Here is a 23,142-nt window from a genome sequence, read left to right as displayed (position 1 = left end):
TAAGAATAGATTACTTTTGATTATGACAGGAGTGGCTATGCAGCTAATTACAAAAAATTGGGATAGACTAAATTAGATCTTTTGATGGGAAACCCTATGCCAAGTTTATAAATATGAGCAAATGCACTCGGAACAATTGGGCCACTATAACAAAATTAAAGAGATTTGGGGTCCATTAGCAAAGTTTGTAAAGAATTGATCTCTAGTATAAGCCTCTGATTTCTGAATTAATTTTACACACATCCAGGGAGGCTGGAGGGGGGAAGGGAGTGATATCTAATTATATTATTATTTGTTAGATATAAGTGCTGATTATTGTATCATTTGTTCATATGTTCTATTGCACTTTATGTTTGTTTTCAAAACTAATAAAGATTTATATTAAAAAAAAAAAAATTCAACAAGACCGATGATGAATACGTCACCCCAGCAAGGACACGGAACAAGTTCAAGTAGTGTCTTGGGTGTTTGAGGTCTTGGCAAATATATTGTCAGCTGCAATCAGTTTGTTCATGTATAGTTGCATGTTGTATGATTAGTTGAACAAGCTATTTTTCCATATATCAACTGGGAAAGAACAAGAAGAGACATTAGAATTAAGAGAGTGTAAACGAATGGAGAGTACCGAGACTAGTCAGTGAAAATTCCATAGTGCATGATGTGCACGTACAGTTGTGGGAACAAGCACTGGTGAATGTCATGATATGACAGTAAAAATGTGCTACGAAAATCATATACACACCGGATGATGTAGGGTACAAGGATAAAAATATGAGCAAAACAATAGAAACATAGAAACATAGAAAGATGACGGCAGAAAAGGGCTACAGCCCATCAAGTCTGCCCACTCTTCTAACCCACCCCATCAAGTCTGAGTGCTAATGACCCAGTTCCTTAGCTCGACCCCGGTGGGGATCCCACGTGGATGTCCCATTTATTCTTAAAGTCGAGCACGCTGGTGGCCTTGACCACCTGCACCGAAAGTTTGTTCCAGTGATCTACTACCCTTTCTGTGAAGAAATACTTCCTGGTGTCACCATTAAATTTCCCTCCTCTGAGTTTGAGCGGGTGCCCCCTTGTGACCGAGGGTCCCCTGGGGAAGAATATATCGCTTTCCGCCTCGATTTGACCTGTGATGTACTTAAATGTCTCAATCATGTCTCCCCTTTCTCTACGCTCCTCAAGTGTGTATAGCTGTAGTTTGCCCAGTCTTTCTTCGTATGAGAGACTCTTGAGTCCGGAGACCATTCTAGTGGCCATTCGCTGGACCGATTCAGCTCGAAGCACATCTTTTTGGTAGTGTGGTCTCCAAAATTGCACACAGTATTCCAGGTGAGGTCTCACCATGGTTCTGTAAAGTGGCATTATGACTTCTGGTTTGCGGCTGATGAAGCCTCTATTGATACATCTCAACATTCGCCTTGCCTTGGATAAGGCCTGCTCCACTTGTTTGGCAGCCTTCATGTCTGCACTGACGATTACTCCCAAATCCCGTTCTTCTGTAGTCCTAGCTAGTGTTTCTCCATTCAAGGTGTAAGTTCTGCATGGATTTCCGCAGCCGAGATGCATGACCTTACATTTCTTAGCGTTGAAGCCTAGCTGCCATGTCGAGGACCAGTTTTCCAACGTGATCAGATCCTGTGTCATACTATCCTTGAGATTGCTTTCACTTACTATATTACATAGTTTGGCGGCGTCGGCGAACAGTGTACGTGTCTTTGAGCTATGGACAAAATGAATCATGTATGAAACATGGAGCATGTAATAAGCTATAATAATGGAAAAGTAAGAAATGTGCCCTCATGAAAAACACTTAGGGCTCCTTTTACAAAGCCGCGCTAGGGCCTTAACGCGCGGAATAGCGTTTTTAGCGCACACAGGATTTTAGCGTGTGCTAAACCCACGCTACGCTTCTAGAACTAATGCCAGCTGAATTATCATATATGCAAGCTAAGTATTGTCCAGGTTGAAAGCTGGATGCTTGAAAGGTAGGGAGGGGCATGTTCAGGATCAGTATCAGACTCTAAGACATTGGCAATAAATGAGCGTGAACTCGAAGGCCTTGAGCATGCATAGATGCTCAAGGCCTAACAAACAAGAAGACGCAGATCTTCGGGCACCGGCATGTCCTGTGCATTGGTGCCAGTGCCATATGGGGGTAAGCAGTGCTGCGGGTAGGTGATGCAACGTGAACGGGGGGGATGCCGGATCGTGGGGGGGAGGGTGCCGGATTGCGAGGGGGATGGCGGATCAGGCGGGAGGGCCTTCGTGAGCGGGGGGAGCAATGCTGGTTCTCGAGGGGGGGGGTAGAGCAGCGCCGCTGGCCTCGGGAGGGTGGGGGTGGGTGGGAACGTATCAAGCGAGTTTCCCTTAGTTCCTATGGGGAAACTTGCTTTGATATACGAGTATTTTGGTTTACCAGCATGCTTCTGGAACAAATTATTCTTGTAAACCAAGGTACCACTGTATTTGCTTTCAGTTCCTTCAGATAAGCACTTTAGTACTTGGAAATAAAACGGTGGCTGGCCAAATTAGAAATTTTTCCAATTAATTCGGAAGTGAAGTCCTCTATGGATAACTGTCAAGTTTCCAGTGTATCCCGATCAGTGTGAATCCACTATATCATCTGAACATAAGAACATAAGAATTGCCGCTGCTGGGTCAGACCAGTGGTCCATCCTGCCCAGCAGTCCGCTCACCTGTATTGTTCTGTGAAAACTATAATTATAGTTGTGTGCTATAGCTTGCAGCACATCTTGATAAGTAAAAGTGTTGTGAGCTGTAAAATACTGCCACATTCTCGATTTTAAAGTCCTGTTAAATCTTTCCACTACAGCTGCTTTAACATCGTTATGGGTCACATAATGGTAAACCCCTTTTTGTTTTAATAAATTCTTCAGAGACTTATTTAAAAATTCTTTACCCTTATCTGTTTGTAGTTTTTCAGGTATACGACCTAAATTAAATATTGTTTCAAACGCTTTGGTAACTTCATGACCGATTTTTGCTTTTAAACTCACGGCCCATGCATATTTTGACAGGATATCTATTACCGTTAAGATGTATTTGTAACCGTTGTTATAACAAGCCAATGCTGACAAGTCGCTTTGCCATTGGCTGTCAACTTCTGACACAATTGTTTTATTTCTTTTAAAATGGATTCTAGCAGGTCTGTGTAAATTGTATTCATTTTGCCTGGCGACTCAGTCACCCACGTCTTTTCTTCAGACTGTAATATCACTTTTTTTAGCCGCTTGAAGTAGAGGTTTAATGCCTCCATAGCTGCCTGCCGTGTTTGGCTCATAATAAATATGTCTCAATAAAGATTCCTTCATCTGTACCCTATTCCAGTCAGCTCTGTTAACCTCGCTCTAAATTAAAAAAATATGTCTTAAAACTCTGCTTTTTAACAGAGGTAGTTAGGGACAGAGGGTTTTTTTCAGTTTGTTAAAGGCTAAGGCATACGTCACTATGAAAATACCAGTAGGCAGGGACATGTTGAGACAGATTTAAACAAACCTCCCCCTCCCCCTTGGCTTTATCAGGGGCTGCAAGAACCTTTATGTTGAACCAGCTTATCAGTTGTCACCACAAACATTAATTAAGATTTCCTACTGAAGTGTCTGTTAAAAAGACTGTTAAAATAAAAGACACTCTTTTTTCTGGCCACATCATTTCCGGGGGGTGGGGTTCGACTAAACCTGTTTCTGCTAACATCATCAGAAAATGCATTTTCATCTCATCAGAAAAGCGCATTTCCAGCACTTCATTTACCCTATTTCCGCCTATGTCATCAGAATGTACACTTCCGTTATGGCAGGCACTCCCATTTCTGCTGACATCATCAGAAAACATATTTCCGGGGTCAAACAGGCCCCATTTCCAGTGACATCATCAGAATGTGCATTTCCGGTGACGTGGCCTTGGGGCGGGGCATGGACGGAGCTACCACCATTCTTTCCTAGGGGAGGGGAATGGCATGGGCTGGAGACTGGGCGGGCCCTGGGTGAGAGGGGTATGGTGTGGATGGGGTTTAGGTGAAAGTGGGCAAAGAGTGGGCGGGGTTTGGATGAGGAATAGGTGGGGCTTAACCCAGAAGTGAACACTGATCCTTATCTTTGACAGCTGTCAATCATTTTGACATGAGGTGTACCCATTATACTACTTGCCACCCTGCTGTTTCAGCTTCCTGGCCTTTTTAACCATTCTTGTTGAAACGCCAAATTCTAAAGCAGTTTTCTCAATAGTCCAGTTGTGTGGAGCAAGAGTGAAAATTTATATTTTTTCCCTATTTCCAACTTCTGCTTCAGTTCAGTCAATAGAAGCTCATAGTCAGAATACCTTTTACATTGGCCACTTTCTGGTTCTGCTTTGGTATCAGCTGGAGTTAAGTCACCAAAATTTGGTTTGCGATTGCATTATGGGCTTCAGAGAGTTTGCGTTTAGCATAACTTAAGGAATTTTGCTTGCTAATCCATTTAATATTTAGAGGAGATATTCCTAGTGGTGAAAAGCTGGCATTGAGGTTTTCAGATGCATTGGTAGGGTCATCACTGTCAGAATCAAACTTAGGTCTACTTAGGTCTTGTAGTTTGACATACAAGTCTTGCCTGCATCTTGGGCAAAGCTTTTGGCCTGGTTTAAACTCATGCTTTGTGATAGCTTCTAAATGATCAGCTGCAGGAAAATCAATTGGGCGTAGACCTTTGATATTGCTGTGATTCAGTTTTCTGAACAGATTACAGCAGTTTTTCTGTAAAAATTTAAACTTCGTTCGAATCAAGGCTTCATGATTCCACGAACAAAGTAGAAAGTCCAAAGTGTCTTTTAATTAATCCTTGTTCAGGCAAAAAGAAATCAGAAATAAGCTTCAAGCAGCTTTTTCCAGAATAGAAGGTAGATGGTTTCTGGCACTCAGAACTATCATAGATTCCAATACTGCAGGGCTCTAGCTTATTATTAGTCTCCATAAGATAAGAGTCACCTAAAAATACAGAATAAAAGTAAGGTAAAAAAAATATCAGTGTAAGAATACAATGAAAATAGAGCAAAGCAAGTTGTACATGTCAGCAAGTGCAGAGTAAGTTTCCAAAATCCACACAGGCATAGTCTAGTTAACTAGGGAAAGAACCAGATGCCTGCACAGAAAGAATAGACGGAAAGCAACACGCCAAAGGCAAGCTTTGTCAAATAATGAAGTCATATGGTGTTATAAGGTAATGATGAACCTTAAAGCCAGACTTGTTTATACAGCCACTGTGCTGTGATAGTTGCAAGTCAGAACATGTTCAAAAAAGCTGCATGTATCAGACATACTACTACAGCTATGTGTACATTCTTGTGAATCATATGATTATGCATTTGAGCTTGCACGCAGTAAGCACAGTTACTTACCGTAACAGGTGGCATATATTCTCACGTGTGGGTGACGTCATCTACGGAGCCCCAGCGCGGACAGCTTTTCAAGCAAACTTGATTGAAGTTTCAAGTTTGCTACACTGCACCACGCATGTGCATGCCTTCTTGCCCACTAGAGGGCGCATCCCCACCTCGTGGTCCTCAGTTCCATAACCAGCAAAGAAGCCATCCCCGGGGAGGAGGGCGGGTTGTGAGAATATATGCCTGCTGTCCCTGGATAACACCTGTTACGGTAAGTAACTGTGCTTTATCCCAGGACAAGTAGGCATGATATTCTCACATGTGGGTGACCTCCAAGCTAACCAAAAAAGGGCAGGTGGGAGGATGGCAATTTAGGAAAACAGGTTACGTAACACCGACTGGCCAAACCGGCCGTCGCTTCTGGACAAAGTGTCCAGACAGTAGTGGGAGGTGAACGTATGAACCGAAGACCAAGTGGCAGCCTTACATATGTCCTCCACAGGAGTAGACCGGAGGAAAGCAACAGAAGCTGCCATAGCCCGGACCTTATGCCCCGTGACTCGACCATGGAGCGTGAGACCAGCCTGAGGGTAGCAAAAAGAAATACAAGCAGCCAACCAGTTGGACAAGGCGCGCTTGGAAACAGGATGTCCCAACCGATTAGGGTCAAAGGACAAAAACAATTGAGGAACCTCCCGATGAGACTTGGTACGTTGGAGATAAAAGGCCAACGCCCTCTTACAGTCGAGCGTGTGAAGCGCCGTCTCACCAGGGTGAGAGTGGGGCTTCGGGAAGAACACCGGAAGAACAATGGACTGATTGAGGTGGAAATCAGACACAACCTTAGGCAAAAATTTAGGATGGGTGCGAAGAACCACCTTGTCATGATGAAACACAGTAAAAGGTGGATCCGCAACCAAAGCCTGCAGCTCGCTAATCCGACGAGCGGATGTGAGCGCAATCAAAAAGACCACCTTCCAAGTGAGAAACTTAAGATGAGATTTGTCGATAGGCTCAAAAGGAGGCTTCATCAGTTGAGCTAAGACCACATTAAGATCCCAAACTACAGGAGGAGGTTTCAGAGGAGGATGGACATTCACGAGACCCCGCATGAAACGAGTTACCAGAGGATGAAGAGAGAGAGACCGACCCTCGAGATGCCGATGGAACGCCGCAATGGCACTGAGATGCACCCGAATGGAAGTCGTCTTCAGTCCAGACTTAGACAGATGCAACAAACATTCCAGCACCGAAGACACTGGAACTGAACTCGGGTCCAGATGGTTCGAGGAACACCAGGATGAAAATCTGGTCCACTTCTGGGAATAACAAAGCCTAGTCGAGACCTTGCGCGAGGCTTCCAAAATCTCCCTCACCGACTGAGAAACAGGAATCGAAGTCAAGGGGAAAGGAACCAAGCGGTCAGATGTAAAGACTGAAGATTGGGATGTAACAGCGAACCCTGACTCTGAGACAGCAGAGAGGGAAAAACAGGCAGAAGCAGGGGTTCTCTGACACTGAGTTGAAGGAGCAGGGAGAACCAGTGCTGTCTGGGCCAACGAGGCGCAATGAGAATCATAGTGGCTCTGGTTGATTTGAGATGAACCAGCGTTCTCAAGATCAGAGGAAAAGGAGGGAACGCATAAAGGAACCTCCCCCCCCAGTCGAGAAGGAAGGCATCGGCCTCGAGACGGTCCCGGGAGTACATCCGAGAACAATAGAGGGGCAGTTTGTGAGTCTCCGGGGAGGCAAAGAGATCCACCTGAGGAACCCCCCAGCGGTCGAAGACCTCGCGTAGAACCCGGGAGTTCAGCGACCACTCGTGCGGCTGGAGAAGACGACTGAGTTTGTCTGCCAGACAGTTCCTCTCTCCCTGAATGTAAACCGCACGCAGGAATATGTTCTGGGAGACCGCCCATTCCCAAAGGCGCATGGCTTCCCGGCACAGGGACCAAGAGCCCGTTCCGCCCTGTTTGTTCACATAATACATTGCCACCTGGTTGTCCATCCGCACGAGGACTACCTGATCGTGTAGCAAGTGGCAGAACGCTCAAGCCACCAGAAAAATGGCCCGAAGCTCCAACACATTGACGGTCCTCTGCCGACCATAGACCCTGAGTCCGCAGACCGTCGAGATGAGCCCCCCACGCGTACTCCGAGGAGTCCGTGGTCAGGACCTTGCGATGCGGAGGAACGAGAAAGAGCAAACCCCCGGAAAGATTGGAAGAGTTGGTCCACCAACGGAGCGAGCCTCTCAAAGAAGGAGTCACTGTTATTGGACGAGAGACTGGGTCGCGATCCTGACGCCACTGCGAGGCCAAGGTCCACTGAGGAAGCCTCAGATGCAAGCGGGCAAACGGAGTAACGTGGACCGTCGATGCCATGTGGCCCAGAAGAACCATCATGTGCTGAGCCGATACTACAGGTGTCAGCGAGACCTGGCGACTCAATCGAAGTAGGGCCTCCAACCGAGGAGGGGGGAGGAACGAACGAAGGCGAACCGTGTCCAGCACGGCTCCAATAAACTGAAGGGATTGAGTCGGGCACAAATGAGACTTGGGAAAGTTCACTTCGAACCCCAGACGTTGAAGGAAGATGATAGTCTGTTGGGTCGCTGAGATAACCCCCTCCCTGGTCGACGCTTTGATCAGCCAATCGTCCAGGTAGGGAAAGATCTGTAGCCCCCGAGATCTCAGGGCTGCAGCGACCACCACCATACACTTCGTGAAGACTCGAGGGGACGAAGCCAGTCCGAAGGGGAGGACCCGATATTGAAGGTGCAACTCCCCCACCTGAAACCGTAAGAATTTGCGGCAGGCGGGATGCACCGGAACATGAGTATATGCTTCCTTTAAGTCCAGGGAGCACATCCAATCCCCTTCTTCCAAAAGAGGATACAACACCGGAAGCGACAACATACGGAACTTCTCCCGGACTAGGAACTTGTTGAGCTTCCGGATGTCCAAAATGGGGCGTAAGTCCCCGGTCTTCTTTGGGACCAAAAAGTAACGGGAGTAAAACCCCCGCCCCCGTTGATCGGGGGGCACAGGTTCCACCGCCCGAAGGCTCAACAAAGCCGGCGGATGTTCCGGCGGCGTGGTTGAGAAATTGATCGAGTAGCCCTCGGAGATAATCCGGAGCACCCAAACATCTGATGTGACCCCGGTCCAGGCCGCAGAAAAGGCTCGGAGTCGACCCCCTATAGGAAGGGGGTTCAGCGAGAGTGCGGAGGGGGCCCGCCCCCATCCGCACATCCCGTCAAAAGGACGGTGCCGGCTTGGGCGTCCCCTGCGCTTGGGGGTTTTGATGGCCTCCCCTACCCTGCTGCGGGGGGCGGCGGGGCGGAGGTCTAGAGAAGGCCGGCGTAGACTTCTGGGGGTATCGCCGTGGGGGAGGCCGAAACGGCTTCTGTGGCGGGGCCCGAGGTTTAGGACGGACCAAGGAGGCAAGGGAGCGCTCCTGTTCCGACAGACGTTTGGTCGCCGCCTCCAGGGACTCATCAAATAATTCAGAGCCAACACAGGGTAGATTGGCCAAACGTTCCTGCAAATTCGGGTCCATGTCCAGGGTATGCAGCCATGCCAGCCTGCGCATGGCCACAGCAAAGGCGGATACCCTGGAGGCCAGTTCAAATGCGTCGTAGACAGCGTGGAACAGGTACAGACGCAGCTGAGATAAGTTGGACATGAAAGTGGCAAACCCCTCCTTGTGGGAATCCGGCAGGACCCCTCGATAACGAGGCAAGTCTTTGACCATGCTTCGAAGATAAGAGGAGAATGTAAAGGCATAATTAAGGACCCTGGTAGCCATCAAGGAGTTGGAATAGAGGCGACAACCAAACTTGTCCAGGGTCCGTCCCTCCTGTCCGGGTGGGACCGCCGCCGAAATCTTAGTGGGCTGCGATTTTTTCAGCGCCGATTCCACCAGCAACGACTGGTGAGACAGTTGTGCTTTATCAAAGCCCTTCCATGGTATGGTCCGGTACTTGGACTCCATCTTAGAAGGCACTGCCGTGACTGTAAGAGGGGAGTCCAAATTTCTCAGGAAGGTCTGGTGGAGGACCTTATTGAGAGGCAGACGAGGAGTTTCTCTCGGGGGAGTGGGCAGGTCCTGTTCCTCCAAAAACTCCTTCGTATACTGAGACCCAGCAAGCAAGTCCAGGTCTAAGGCCCTTGCCATATCCTGCACAAATTTTGAGAAGGAAGAGGGCCTAGCAGGCGGGGAAGGAGTACGCGAGTTCCGAGCCGCCAAGAAAGAGGGGGAGGCCTCGCGGGAATACCGAGGCTCCCTACCAGACCCCAATCCCCAGGAGGCCGTACCGAGCGACCTCAAAGGGGTCGGGGACCGCCTATGTCCCGAGGAGCCCTTGGGGGAAGTCCCCGGGGTATGAGGAACCGAGGTCCGTCCCCTCCGTCTTGGCGAGGAGTCTCTCGAACCCCTTCCTCCGGGGGTGCGGAAGAGCCTCAGATTATCGAGGCGGAGCTCCGAGACACGTAATGTCTCCCCCCGGTCGGCGAGGAGCGACCGCGTCTCAGAGGGGAAGCACGAGAACGCTTGGGTTTCCTCGGCCGACGCCTCGTTCGAGGCCGACGCGAGGACGAGGAGCCCCGGGAGGACCTCGAGGAAGAGGACGTGGAAGAGATCCTCCTAACCCGACGCACCTTGTCCCGAGGCCTGACACTCCTCTCAGGCTGGTCAACCGAGGTCGAGGGCAAGGTCAGGGTCGAGGTCGGCAGACCCCCGGGGACCGAAGCCGAAGGCACCGAGACCGAGGCCGCTGACGCCGGGGCAGTCGAGGCCGAAGCCTGATGCAGGTGCGCGAGGGCCCCGGACAGCTCCGAGGCAATCAGCGCTCGGAGCAAGTCCTGGAAGACCGGAACCCCCATCATGGCTGGCAGGTCAGGGGCCGAGGAGTGCTCCCTGGAGGGCGACCTCGGTCTCGAGTATTCCCTCGGGGCACTGGGCTTCGCTACTCGGGGCGGGGCAGAGGACGACCCACCCGCAGTCGAGGAGCCCGAGGATGGCTTCTTCGCTGACCCTGGAGTCGAGGATGGAAGGGAGGACTTACCCGAAGCAGGCTTGGTCGAGGCAGCAGGCTTGGAGGAAGTCGAGGGTCGAGGCGAGGTCGGGGGACTGGAGGCCGAGGTCGAGGCCTTCCCCGCCACGGGGTCCGCAGAGAAGAACTCCGCCATCCGGGCACGGCGTCGGCGGAGGGCTCTAGTCTGAAAAGTTGAGCACCTATCACAGGACTCGATAGGATGCTCAGGACCCAGACAAATCAAGCACCACCGGTGAGGATCGGTAATTGAGAGCAACCGATCGCACCGGGTGCACTTTTTAAAGCCCGTCAAGGGACGGGACATGGACACACAAACCGGCCGGGAAGGAACGAGGTCCCGCGGCCGCGGCTACCGGGAGCCACCGGAGCCAAACCAAATTTTTTTTTTTTTTTACGAAAACTGGAACAAAAGAAAGAAAGAAAAGCAAATTAAGCACAGCGACCGTGAAAGAAATACACTGCCGCGGTGTCAGAAGGCTAAATTCGAAGAGCACAAATTCCACAGGGCTTCTGGCTCCGCGGAAAAAACTGAACTGAGGACCACGAGGTGGGGATGCGCCCTCTAGTGGGCAAGAAGGCATGCACATGCGTGGTGCAGTGTAGCAAACTTGAAACTTCAATCAAGTTTGCTTGAAAAGCTGTCCGCGCTGGGGCTCCGTAGATGACGTCACCCACATGTGAGAATATCATGCCTGCTTGTCCTGGGATAACATAGTTTATGCAAGCCAATGCATGTTCTGACTGTCATCTTGCAAAAGTGCACAGTAAGTTTGTCAAATGCTGAGCATAGTACTTGTGGCTGGCAAAGCTTGGTTATGAGTTTTCAAATCAATACAGTTCCACTGCACATTCACAATGAAGTGCCAATGACCCTTCAACATAACATGTTTACGCAAGCAATGCTTATCTTTAAACCATCAATTCTCATCAAAGAAAGATCGGGTCCAAGATGAAACAGGATAGCTTCTGTAGCAAAAAACATGCGCTTTCAAATGATATACAAAAAAACCCAAACAAACAAAAACTACACATTAGAGATATTTGAATCTGAAAAACAGTGAAAATTTGCATAAATGCATAAAGCCATATTTTTTGGATGGTCATATCTTCAGCTTCACTTGACTGTAAAAGCTCATATTGCAAATCTTGGAAGTACCTCATGGTACATGTCTGTTGATGAAGTTGTACCCTCAGCTGACTTACCTACCAGCAGCATTATGGAGCCAAACTATACCAAAAATTTTCATTCATGAATTTTCTTGCCTACTTTGCTGACCTGTAGAAATGGAAGCAAGTTTGCAAAAGATTTCAAACTTGACACAGAAACTTACCCCAAGGTGTTGTACCAAACTGCAAAATTTCAGACTCTTAGTTAGTTTCCTTCTGTCGCAGTGCTTAAGCAAAGTTGATGTTTTAGGTCGCATGAGGCATGGGAATGGATCGATTGCTTTTGTTCAACCACCCCTAGCTCCTGACCAAATTGATATAGATCCAAAAAGTTTTGCAGAGTTTCATTTGAGACCCTAGATAACACCCCTGTAAAATTTGGTTGGATTTCAAGGGGGTCGAGTGTGGGTGGTTTTCAGTATTGGTCCACTTGAATGAAATGACCCAGAAGGCTTTTACAAATAGACGAGTTTTCAGCAGTTTTTTCAATGATCCAAAGTTAGAACATAATCTTAATGGTCCTTTCAAGCACATTCCACAATTTTGGGCCAGCTGCTGAAATTGCTGGCATCCAGGTCTTTGAATAATGCATTTCCTGGACACATTCAAGAGACAGTTTCATTGTCGTTTGTGAACGCAACCTGCGATTTGGAACATATTTTTTTCAAGGCCTGAATCAAGTACTGTGGTGCCTCCCTGTAAAGTAAATTATGTATAACTGTCAAGATTTTATGCTCAATACGGTATTCAATAGGCAACCAATATAGTTGTTTAAGTACTGGAGAAAAGGGCTAATTTCATTCTCAGTATGTGACTCAGGGATTTTCATTCTAAGAAGCACAATATGCAAATGTGGCCCTAGGGCTATGGAGCAACTAATTGCTGAGCTTCCAAGTAGAGAATGACACGGGGAAAAATCTGTCCCCGTCACTGCCCCGTCCCCAGCCAACCATCCCCTTCACCGCCCCGTCACTGCCGTTCCCTTCACCGCCCCGTCACCATAATCGCCATCCCCTTCACCACCCTGTCACCGACACTACCATCCCATTCACCGCCCCGTCATCGTCCCCGCAGCATCCATATACTGCAATATTTAGCTTATAAATCAAAGTTCTGGCTGCTGAACTAGAGAAAGAGATGTTCAGCTGGCAGGGCTTTGTTTATAAATTTTTATCAACACAACTAATATACTACTTTATCCTAAAGCAAAAAAAAAAAGAAAAAGAAAATAAATAGAATTTATTTTCTACCTTTGTTGTCTGGTTTCTGCTTTCCTCATCTTCTCATTCAATTCCTTCCATCTACTGTGTGTCTTCTCTCTGCGTCTTCCATTTGCTCTGTTACTGTGCCTCTCCCTTCACCCCTCCCCCAATTGGTCTGGCACCCATCTTCTTCCCTCCACTCCCCCATAGTCTGGCATCTGTCTTCTTCCCTTCCAGTGTCTTCTCCCCACTCTGTCTTCCACATTTCACTTCACGGTCTGTTCCTCTCCACCCTCCTTCAGTGTCTGTTCTATTCCTTTCCACCACCACCCTTCCCTCCCTCCTTCACCATCTGTTCCTTTCTACCACCCTTCAGCACCTCTCGCGCGGCCTATCTATCTACCTCCCTCTTACTTTCATGGCACGTTACAATGTAATTTGTGCAAGCCGCTGGAGCCTGCGAGCTTGGTCCCCAAACAATCTTGCTTCTGTGTTCCTATTTTCCCCATTTCTAATATCTCTCCTATGTATCTGGCATTGCCCCCCCCCCCCCCGTGTCCATATACCATCCCCATGGCAAGTATATCCCATTTATGTCTCTGCCCCTATGCCCCCATGTACATAATTTATTCTCTGTTTCTGTCACCTTCCTGTGTCCAGATTTCCCCTCTCTTCCTCTTCCACACCAATGTGTCTCTTCTCTTCAACCCCATCTAGCTTCTCTCCCTCTTTCTTCCCTCCCCCCTGCTTCCAGCATCTGGCTCACCTGCCTGTCCTCCCCTTTCTTTCCTGCTGTGGGTTTCTTTCTCTCCCTCTTCATCCCCTTGGCCCAGAATCTCTTTCCCTTTCACTCCCTCCTTCCTAGTGTGAGCCGGGAACACGCGCAATCGCGCGGTCTAGCAGCCCCCTCCCACCCAATTGCAGCATTCCATCATCTCCCTCCACCTCACCTTAGATGCCGAGTTTGCCGGCCTTCTTTTTCACCCAGCCGCACGCGTTCAAAAAGCCCCGCACGCGCGGCTGCCCATTTGTTCAATCTTCTGCTCTGACACAACCAGAAATAGGAAGTTGCAGCAGAGCAGAAGATTGAACAGCTCGAGCAGCCGTGCGTGCGCGGCTTTTTGAAAGCGTACAGCTGGGCAAAAAGAAAGCCGGCAAACTCTGCATCTAAGGTGAGGTGGAGGGAGGGAGATGGCAGAACGCTGCGATCAGGCGGGTGGGGGTTGCTGGACTGCGCGATCCTTGATTGCCTCACTGCGAAGACAAGACCATTCACCGCTCCACGGGGCAGTGAATGGCCTTGTCCCCGTCCCCGCAGCGACCCCTATATTTTCTTTCCCCGTTTCGGTGGGTTACCCGCGGCTACTCGCGGCTAGCCGCAGGTAACAACCACCATGTTATTCTCTACTTCCAAGGTCTGTGCATGCAGGTCATGGAACAGCTCACAGGGCTTTTCTGGGTGTGAAAATGCTATTGTATTTCATTCTGAGTTCTAGATATGAATTGTGTCTGGGGCTTTGGAAAGGGGGCGTTGGAATATGATCCTTGCCAGGAAGGTCAAGGACCAAAATTTTGAAATGTGCAATTTATTTATTCAATTTTCTATACCATTCTCCCAGGGGAGCTCAGAACAATTTACATGAATTTATACAGGTACTTGAGCATTTTTTCCGGTGGGCTCACAATCTATCTAGTGCACCTGGAACAATGGGGGGATTAAGTGACTTGCCCAGGGTCACAAGGAGCAGTGTGGGTTTGAACCCACAACCTCAGGGTGCTGAGGCTGTAGTTTTAATCACTGCACCACACTCTCCCCTGCTTAAAAAGTATGAAGGATGGGATGAGACTAGCCTGCAGGGGAGGGGCACTAGCCAATGTAGAGTGAGAGTGAACCTAATAGGGGAAAGAATTAGTAGGGGGCAAGGCAAGTCAGGTCAGGATGCAATTGCAGCAGAAGCAGAGAAGTATAGAATGGGGGTGAGGAGTACTCTGTTCCCCAAAAATAAGACACTGTCATATTAATTTTGGGTCCAAAAAAAGCACTAGGTCTTATTTTCGGGGTAGGTCTTATTTTTTTCATGTATAATGATCATCTCTCCCTTCCTCTCCTCCACTCTAATTCTCCCTATTTCCTTTTTCTCCCCCACATGTGCAGCATCTTTCCTTCCCTCTCACCCATACCCTTGTGCAGTATCTTTCTATCCCTCTCTCCTATCCCTTGTGCAGCAGAACCCTTGCAGCTTCTATCCTTTCCTCCTATCCCTCCCTGCCATGTGCTGACCCTTCCATCCCTCCCCCGCTAACCGCGAGACTGAAATACCTTGTAACAAACGGCAACACTGGCTGCAATCTAGACAGGCTACTTTGTGGCTTTCTCCCGCCCGGGCATTCCTCTGCCGCATCACTGATGATGTCATCAGCAAAGCGGCACACGGAATACCCAAGAGAAGGCCGCGAAGCAGCCTGCTGACGTTGCTGTTTGTTACAAGGTATTTCAGTCTCGCAGTTGGTGGGGGAGAGATGGAAAGGTCGGGGGGAGGCAGGGCAGGGAAGGACAGGGGGACGCACTGCTGCCAGCGACTAGGGCTTATTTTCAGAGGTAGGGCTTATTTAAGGGTAAACACGCTAGGTATAGGGGGGTATAAAGCATCCTACCCCAAAACAAAAGTCAAACTGCATTAGAGAAAGAAGTGAGGGAAAAAACAGAACAAGAAGATGAAAGGAGGAAGAAGACATTACAGCAGGGAGAGACTGAGAAAGAAGTAGACAGTGTCTAAGACAGTGTTCTTCAACTGCCGGTCCGCAGAAAATTCCTGCCGGTCTGTGCAGGGCCGGCAAGATTGGATTGGGGCCATCAGCATCTGGGCTGCAACGGTGATGGGCGGCATCGGACCCCCCCCCCGCGACGCAATTAAAGATCGGCAATGGGCCCCCCGGCACTCAAGATCAGCAATGGGCCTCCCCCCTCCCGCGATAGCACTCAAGTTCGGCAACGGGTCTCCTTCTCCCCCCGGCATCAACAGCACTTCAGATCGGCAACGCAGTGCTCAGCCCAAAGTTTCCCCTCTGACGCAGCTTCCTATTTCTGCCCAGGCAGTTCCAGTCAGAGGGAAGCTTTGGACTGAGCACCGCGTTGCCGATCTGAAGCGCTGTTGATGCTGAGGGGAGAAGGAGGCCTGTTGCTGATCTTGAGTGAAGGGGGGGGGTTGCCAAAATCGGAAAGAAAGATGAGAGGAAGGGAGAGAGAGGGACCTGTGGTGGATGGAGAGATTGAGAGAAGGGGCAGATGATGGAAGAGGGGGAAAAGAGAGAGAAGGGGCAGATGATGGAAGTGAGGAGAAGGGAGAGAGAGAAGAGGGCAGATGATGGAAGTGGGGAGAAGGGGAGGAGAGAGAAGAGGGCGGATGATGGAAGTGGGGAGAAGGGGCAGATGATGGAAGTGGGGAGAAGGGAGAGATGATGGAAGTGGGGAGAAGGGGAAGAGAGAAGAGGGCAGTTGATGGAAGTGGGGAGAAGGTAGAGCAAATGCTGAATGGAAGTGGAGAAAGAGAACATATACTGGATGGAAGAAGGGATAAAGAAAAAGGACATATGCTGGATGGGGAAGAAGATAGAGTTAGTGAGATAGTGGAGGGGTGAAGGAAAGGGGTATCATGCTGTGGGTAGACACAGTGAAAAGAGAGAAACTGAGGACTGCATAGTAAGAAAGAATTTCATTTAGATGGAGGCAGAAAATAAAGAAGGAAGACCAGAGAAGTAAAGGAAAGGGAAGAGAGAGAGGAGAAAGAGATGCCAGAGAATGGGGAAGGAAACAGAGATATCAGATCTGAGCAGAGGAAATGAGAAGAGAGAGATGCTAAAAGCCACAGAGGGGAGGGAAAGAGAGATGAAAGGAGAAAGATGCCAGACCATGAGGGAACAGAGGGAAGATGATGGATGTCAGACCAAAGGGGGGGTCTAGAGGAGAGATGGCAGGGGGAGACAGACAGTTTCTGGAAGGGGCAAAAAGTGGATGGAATGGGCAGATGCTGGATTGAAGAGACAGGGCAGACGTTGGAAGGAAAAGAGTGAAAAGAAGATGAAAGCAGAAACCAGAGACAACAAAAGGTAGAAAAAATCATTTTATTTCTATTTTGTCATTAGAATATATCAGATTTGAAATATATATCCTGCTAGAGACATAACTGGGGACTGCAAAGCCTAGGCAGTGCTTTTTTAGCTTCCAGCTGGCTTAGGGCTCTCTCTGACCAGGGAGCACTCTCCTAATACTATTCCTGTCATGTGTGACTGCAGTATTCTGTTAGCATGATATTTCTGTGTAATATTCTGTAATAATTTGGCTTGTTCAGTTTTCTTGATAGAGGGGATATATGTGAAGGGGAGGGGAGACAGGGGCTTTGTTAGTCCTTGCTCTGTATATTTGTACTTATAAAATGACAATTGTACAGAATATTGTTTCTTTTTATACTTTAATAAAATACATTCAATATAAAATCATAACTGAGGCTTGTGCAGATGGGATCAGATAGTTTACAGGGACCGAGCTCGCAGAGACGGGGCGGAAATGTTTTTTTAAATTTCAGTCTTAGTAGTTTGCCGGTCCACAAAATAATTCTTATATTTCTGCCGGTCCACGTGTGTAAAAAGGTTGAAGAACACTGGTCTAAGAGAAAAGAAAGTGTATGGTGTGCACAGGTTTGTTAGGGAAGAGGAACTATTGAAGACTAGCTGGGAGGGAGAGAATATGGATTGCATAGGTGGGCCAGCATGAGTGTGGTGCAGATGGGCTGGAAGTCGGATAATAAACTGTGAGGATGAATTGGGTTTGGAGAGGAAGAAAGACTGATGGGACTTCCAGTGCTACCCTTAACATTTCTTTTACCCACAAATCGTCTCTGTGTGGCACCATCTATTGTGCTTTTCAATTAATGACAGCCTGGCCAGTTGTGTTCACAACCTACCATGCTTTAATTTCCTGTATATGGACTTGGTAATTTGTGATGTCAAGCACCACCAATCATTTTGAAAAGTTGGCTCCTATTGTAACCTGTGGTTACAAATAAATATATATTTTATAGCTGGCCTGGGATAGAAAAGACCTGGCAGGTTTAAAAGGCTTAACTTTCTATTATCCAACAAAGGTAATGTTGTAAATGTGCGGGCATTCCCATAGAATGTCAATGCATGAAACTAATTGGCTGGAACAGTCAGGAAGTTGGCTGAGTGTGACAGCTGAGAGAGTAACGTATTAACAAGTAGACAAGAAGCATACTGAAGAGCTGCTCGCTGAGACTGAGTAAATTGAGTGAAAACGAGAATGTATGGTTTATAAGAAAACAGATGACTGGGAAAATAGTCTGTGTGTCTGTAGTGTGAGTGGGACACTTTGGGGTGTTTTTCTTGAAACTCACAACAGATAGGAAGCTTTAGGGTAATGCAAAAGGTTTTCTAAGAAGTGAAACATTTTAAACAAAATAGTTTATTGTTGCTGAATAGAGCTTTAACTTATTAAAAGTTCAGTTCAAGACTGAGAAATTGTAAAAGTCAGTATTTAACTGTAGAGCTGTTTGAAAAGAATCTTAAAGGTTACTGAGCATATAAAAGCTTCTCTGTGAATGGAAGGAGGAAATATTCTCTCAGGGGTTAAAAATAGTAATGTTGCCTTGAGATTTTAAACAGGAAAAGGAAAGAAGTGTTTTATTCCTATTTCTCTATATAAGTGTATGCAAGTGTGAATTCCAGAGAAATTGAAGTCAGCAGCACTGCAGAATAGGGAAGATATGTTCTAGTATAGTCAGGACTTTTAGAAAAAGGAAATAATTATTTTTATTTTCTAAGCAAGAATTGCAGTTTAGGCTTCCTGACTGCCAGGTTTCTTACCCAGCACACTCACTGAGGGAGATAGTATTTTTACCATTTATTTTTTAATTAAGATAAGTTTTAGGCCTGAAGAAAAATAAGTGGACAAGGAAAACAAACATAACTTTCTTAAAGAAGAAAACTGAGATTCTCAATATACTTACACTCACCAACATTTAAAACTTACCTTAAGGGTTGGACACTTATCTAATTAACTGTTTTTACAAAAAAATAAAAGTATTTCTTATTGGTAATTTATTGAGAATTTTGGAATTTTCAAGACAGTAAGAACCTCTTGTAATACTTTTCAGTAGATTAGTAACTGGATCGAGTTTCAAATTATTTAGTATAGGACTACGAGGAAAAAATAGCCAAGGAGGCAAAAAACTTCAAGCCGTTCTTTCAATATATTAAGGGAAAATGACCCGTGAAGAAAGTGGTGGGGCCATTGGATGACCATGGAATAAAGGGAGTGCTAAAGGAGGACAAAGCCATCGCCGACAAACTGATTACATTTTTTGTATCTGTGTTTACCGAAGAGGATATACGCAACATACCAGAAGCCAACAAGCTATGTGCGGGAAATGAAAATGGGAAACTGACAGGGTTAACGGTCAGTGTAGAAGAGGTATGCAGGCAGATTGATAGGCTTAAAAATGATAAATTCCCGGGACCGGATGGCATCCATCCGAGGATAGTCAATGAATTGAAAAGGGCTATAGCTGAACTGCTTCAACTAATAGCCAATCTGTCGATCAAATCAGGAAGGATTCCAGAAGACTGGAAGGTGGCGAATGTTACACCGAACTTCAAGAAGGGTTTGAGGGGTAATCCGGGAAACTACAGACCGGTGAGTCTGACCTCGGTACCGGGAAAGATGGTAGAGGCGCTGATAAAGGACCGCATCATTGAGCTCCTTGACGGACACAATCTGACAAGGACCAGCCAGCACGACTTCAGCAAAGGAAGATCTTGCTTGATGAACTTGCTGCACTTCTTTGAGGGAGTAAACAGGCAGATAGACAAAGGCGACCCGGTAAACATTGTATATCTGGATTTTCAGAAAGTATTCGACAAGGTTCCGCATGAACGACTACTTCGAAAAATTGAGAGCCATGGAATCAAGGGTGAAATACTCACGTGGATTAAAAACTGGCTGGAGCATAGGAAACAGAGAGTGGGGGTAAATGGACAATACTCGGACTGGAAAAGCGTCACCAGTGGAGTGCCACAGGGTTCGGTGCTTGGACCAATGCTCTTCAACATATTTATAAATGATCTGGAAATTGGTACGACGAGTGAGGTGATTAAATTTGCAGACGATACTAAGTTATTCAGAGTAGTGAAGACACAGGAGGATTGCGAAGATCTGCAACATGACATAAACACGCTCGAGAAATGGGCAGCCACATGCCAAATGAGGTTCAATGTGGACAAGTGTAAGGTGATGCATGTCGGTAACAAAAATCTTATACACGAATACAGGATGTCCAGGGCGATACTTGGAGAGACCCCCCAGGAAAGAGACTTGGGAGTACTGGTCGACAAGTTGATGAAGCCGTCCGCGCAATGCGCGGTGGTGGTGAAAAGGGCAAACAGAATGCTAGGAATGATTAAGAAGGGGATCACGAACAGATTGGAGAAGGTTATCATGCCGCTGTACTGGGCCATGGTACGCCCTCACCTGGAATACTGCGTTCAGCACTGGTCGCCGTACATGAAGAAGGACATAGTACTACTCGAAAGGGTACAGAGAAGAGCAACTAAAATATTAAGGGGCTGGAGAAGTTGCCATACAGCGAGAGATTAGAGAAACTGGGCCTCTTCTCCCTTGAAAAGAGGAGACTGAGAGGGGACATGATCGAAACATTCAACATACTGAAGGGAATAGACTTAGTAGATAAAGACAGGTTGTTCACCCTCTCCAAGGTAGGGAGAGCGAGAGTGCACTCTCTAAAGTTAAAAGGGGATAGATTCCGTACAAACGTAAGGAAGTTCTTCTTCACCCATAGTGGTGGAAAACTGGAACGTTCTTTCGGAGGCTGTTATAGGGGAATACACCCTCCAGAGATTCAAGACAAAGTTAGACAAGTTCCTGCTGAACCGGAATGTACGCAGGTAAGGCTGGTCTCAGGGCACTGGTCTTTGACCTATGAGCCGCCGTGGAAGCGGACTGCTGGGCACGATGGACCACTGGTTTGACCCAGAAGCAGCAATTCTTATGTTCTTATAAGCACTTTACAACAAAGGGATCCTTTTACAAAGGTGCGCTAGCGTTTTTAACGCATGCACTAGATTAGTGAGCACTTTAGTGCGCGCTAGCTGAAAATTTACCACCTGCTCAAAAGGAGGCGGTAGCGGTTAGTGCGCGTGGCAATTTAGCGTGTGCTATTCCGTGCGTTAAGGCCCTAGCGTGGCTTTGTAAAAGGAGCCCAAAGTCTTTTTTACTCTTTTCAAGTCTTAAATATTTGTAACATTTCATCTGATTTTCAAACCACATGTAGTTCTCGCCAAGTTCTCTTAAATAATTTATCAATTTAAGTGTGGCTAGTGTTTATTTATCTGAACTCCTGCCTCCTCTGTCTGAGTGTTTAGCTGGCCACTCGTATACCACGACTATAGATCAATTGAAAAAGGAGCTGCAGCGCTTGGGCCAGAGTGGGCGGGGTTACTGTGCATGCTGGAAGGTCTGTGCATCTGGCACCCAATTTTTTAGCCTTGCCTCCACTCAATGATTCAGCTATCTTCTATTTTTAAAAAAAACCCACAAACCTTATTTTCCCTACACAGGTCCAGAAATGTAAAATAAAATTCCCAAGTGTCAGTAGGAAGGAACAGCGCTTTCTAAAGTTTATAATGTCAACAAAAGTGTGGTTCTATATTCAAAGCTACAGTGGAAATACCAGAGAGTAGAAAATGACACAGAGACACTTTAAAACCATAAGTGTTCAAGGTTTGTGCAGATGAGGTCAGAGTTTACAGATATGGAGCAGGGACAGGGACAGAACGCACGGTGATTGGACAGGGATGGAAATAGATCCTGTGGGGATGGGGACAAATTTGTCCCTGGGTCATTCTCTACCAGAGTGTAATGGTTTATGGGAGGGGAGAGCTGGGAGTTATAACATCGGGAGGGTAGGAGACATCCTGGCTTTATTGTATTCTGAATATTAAAAGTATGTTTATAATAGTATGCCACTTCATTGGGAAGTAGAACGTCAAGTAAATGAATAACATAAATTCTCTTACCTTACTCTGCTATGATACTCTGGCTACTCCCGTTCTCAGGCGTGTGAATTATTAACAGGCTCAATTTTAGATTAGCAAAAATACTTAGCAGAAAAGGAGGAAAATGTTCTTTTCTGCAGTCAAGAATCTTTTAGCCCCAAAGAAGGAGACCGAGGTTTTCCACTTCTGCTTTCAGCAGCCTCTGCTTTTTTTTTTGCTGCACTAAGCGATCTCAAGAGACAGCAATCCTTCCACAAACCAATTCAGAAAGTAATGTGATGAGCTGCTGGAAGTCACATGAGGAAAGGAAATGGCTCATCCATGCCTGTACAATAATAAAAATATACATACACATTTATAAGTAATGGCAAGAATGGATGATAGAAAGGTCAATAAAAGGTGAAAATAATTCTTAAATTCAGATTAGGCGATATAACAAATTTTAACTAAACTTGGAAACTTACTGTACGATTCAGTTTCTGTCAGTTTGACTAACTTGAAAAATAGCCTTTCAAGGAATGAATGCAGAGTCAGCACAAGAGGTCTGGGCACAGCCCTGCTATCTTACACAGTTGTTTTTCATACAAGCTAAGTTCTTGCTGCTTATTTCTGTCTCTACTTTCATCCGAGCTCACAAGCACAATGTGAAAATATATCATATTTTTAGCTCCATAAGTCGTACTTTTTCCCCAAAAAAGTTGATGGAAATAAGGGTGCATCGTATGGAGCAAATACCGGGCCCCCCCCCCCGGTACCTTTCTGCAATCCCCCACTGGACGGCCGTCCGAGTCCCCATCTGCTGCGGCAGTGAGAGGCAGGCGCGAGCTCCAAGCGCGCCTGCCTGGTCCTGCGCCACTGCCTGAATGGTGCTGTCAGTTTACATGAGACTCCCAGGAGCTGACGGCACCATTCGGGCGGCTGCACGGTACCAGGCAGGTGCACTCAGGGCTTGCGCCTGCCTCTCGCTGCCGCAGCAGATGGGGACTCGGGTGGCCGTTCAGCTGGGCAGCCTGCCGATACAGCGCTGGACCGCCAGGATTGCAGAAAGGTATCGGGGAGTGGGGACCCTGCAGAAAGGTACTGGGGAAGGGGGCCCTCCTGCCTGAATTAAATTAATCATGAGGCTTCCCGGCCCTGCAGAAAGATACCAGGGAAGGAGGCCCTACTGCCAGAATAAAATTACGGAGGCATCATATGATAAATAGAAGTTGAGGCTGGCTAGTTTTTCAACTCCTGGTACAAAATATT

General features: G+C 47.2%; 1 protein-coding gene across 3 annotated transcripts in view; it reads right to left on the bottom strand.

Moving 5' to 3' along the window:
• The window catches only part of B4GALNT1 (beta-1,4-N-acetyl-galactosaminyltransferase 1), a 284,601-nt gene that overhangs the window by 227,023 nt on the left and 34,436 nt on the right, over nt 1-23,142 (bottom strand). For 2 of the 3 annotated variants that reach the window (XM_033935405.1, XM_033935408.1), the window contains exons 2-3: nt 21,916-22,219; nt 11,770-12,301 (exon numbers count right to left, since the gene is read on the bottom strand). The gene's annotated coding sequence lies outside the window, so the exon portion shown is untranslated. The remainder of the gene's footprint in view (nt 1-11,769; nt 12,302-21,915; nt 22,220-23,142) is intronic. The other variant, XM_033935407.1, reaches the window with a different exon arrangement.

The sequence above is a fragment of the Geotrypetes seraphini genome, chromosome 3 (genome assembly GCF_902459505.1).
Source record: "Geotrypetes seraphini chromosome 3, aGeoSer1.1, whole genome shotgun sequence".
Taxonomy (NCBI): domain Eukaryota; kingdom Metazoa; phylum Chordata; class Amphibia; order Gymnophiona; family Dermophiidae; genus Geotrypetes; species Geotrypetes seraphini.
The sequence above is the reverse complement of the archived record's forward strand: the minus strand, read 5'-3'. Positions and strand labels throughout refer to the sequence as shown.